We start from the raw sequence: 2078 nt of genomic DNA, 5'->3' as shown, positions 1-2078 counted from the left end.
TATATAAATTTAACCTAAAATTTAACAAGATTAGCTAAAGTCTTTTTTAATATTTTATTTTATGTGTATGAGTGTATTGCCTGCATATGTGTTAAGTGCACCCGTGTCCTGCAAGCCCTGTGGCCGTCAAAAGAGGACTACGAATGCCTCTGGAACTGGAGTTACAGATGGTTGTTGGCTGCCATTTGGGTGTTGGGAATCAAACCTGAGCCCTCTGCAAGAGCAGCCAGTGCTCTTAACTGCTGATCCATCTCTCCAGCCCCAGCTAATGTCCTTAAAAACACAGGGCATTGAAAGTAAGGGAACAATGATTTACAGAAAGGTATTCTGATACTTCCCCCTCCCCCTAACAAAACCGAGTGCATATGAAAGCAGAGCCAAGAACCCAAAAGATCAGCTAGCTAGGGCATACACAGAAAACACCAAGTACTTTACAAATAGGACGCACGGGAAGCATCCTGGCTCGGTTTTCCTGCCCTGGACTCTGAGCCTGCAATGAACCAGCTCCTCACATGGCTGCCTCAGACACCTTTCAAGAACAGGAATGTGATCCTGCTTGCCCACTCCCAACACTTAACACCCTTCAGTGCCTTTCTAGCCTCAAGAAATACAAGCTTTATCGAAACCAGCCCTGAAGGGCTAGCAAGCCACTGGTTGGTGCCTGCTGGAGGCTTCCTATTGCTTCAGCCCTGCCTGCTGGGGCCCTCTCACCTTTCCTTCCCTCTAACCAGAGGTGTCTTAACTGCTCCCTCGCCTATGTAACCGGAAGTGCCTTTTTCTTAGGAAGCTGAGTCCACTTTAGGTACCCTTGCACCTTTGCAGTTGAAAAGCAACACAGTTACTCTTAGTTGGTTGTATAACGTATTTTCCCCAATGTGCTGTGAGCTCGGGAGGAACAAGGACCAAATCTGGTTTCTATATGTGCTGAATAGTTACGGAAAAACCGAATAGGTAATGAATATCACAGGATAATGGTACATCTTCAAATTTTACGAAAAGATGTTTTGGGGACAGGAGAAGCTATTGTTTTCTTCATCAAAGCAAAGAAATCCATTATGGAGCAGAATGCGAAATTCATACGAATTTTAAAACTAAACAAGACTTCCAGAATGCTTCAAGCTACACCCGCAGATATTTCCGGAGGTGTTGCACTTAATATGCACTTAATATGGAACCGTGTAGATTCATCTCTCTAGGGATCGAATAAGCAAGGCTTATCTTCATGTCACTGACTGAGAATGTGTGAGAAGAGGGACTTGCAAATTACGGTTTGTGCACATAGCACTTGTTTTTTTATACTGAGAAATCTGTCCTGAAGAGGGGGACCGATTTAGCTATCACATCGCCAATAACAGGTGGGGCTGACGCGAGAACCCAGGCCTCCAGGGTCGGTCCAGCTCTCTGCTTTTCATTAAGGCACAGCACTTGCCACCTGGTCCCTGCTCAAAGATTCCCCACCCTCCGCAGCTCGGAGTCATACAGAGGCGGATGGTCAGCTCCTGGACCTCCAAGACAGGCTTAAGCTCCTATGGAGCAGACTGGAGAAGTGGGTGGGAGAGCCAAGCGGAGGATTTCCCGACTGGGATCATCGGTGTGGGGCGCACTGGGCAGTGCCCCTGGAGGGCTGCACACCCGGCAGTGAGCGGCCCGCGCCCCCTGGCGGGGCACACGCGGGAGTGCAGCGCGCTGCAGAGCCAGCCGCAAGCCATTCTGGAAGTGCAGCAGGATCCAAGGGCCCGGAAGCGGGAAAACTGGGAGTAACTACCGACAGGACACGCGGCTGCAGTCCACGCCGCTGCCCGGGTCCGTGGTCCTGCGGCGTGGACAGTCCCCGCCCGCACACGTCGGCCCCAGATGCTCCTTAGGGGCCTGAGGGGGAGGCAGGTCCCCGTGTGTACCCCCGGGAAGGCAGCCACGTCGCCCACTCGGGGCTCCAGGCCACGAGCGCGGGCGGGCCCGGCGCTCCGATAGCGCCGCCGAGCGAGGGTCGGGGGCACCCCGCACGCTCACGCGCGCAGGAGTCCTGAACCGGCGTCGGGCCCGCGCCGCGCGCGCACGCGAGTGGGCGTGGGAGGCAG

This window comes from Nannospalax galili, unplaced genomic scaffold, assembly GCF_000622305.1.
Source record: "Nannospalax galili isolate Female #2095 unplaced genomic scaffold, S.galili_v1.0 scaffold761, whole genome shotgun sequence".
Lineage (NCBI taxonomy): Eukaryota > Metazoa > Chordata > Mammalia > Rodentia > Spalacidae > Nannospalax > Nannospalax galili.
The sequence above is the reverse complement of the archived record's forward strand: the minus strand, read 5'-3'. Positions refer to the sequence as shown.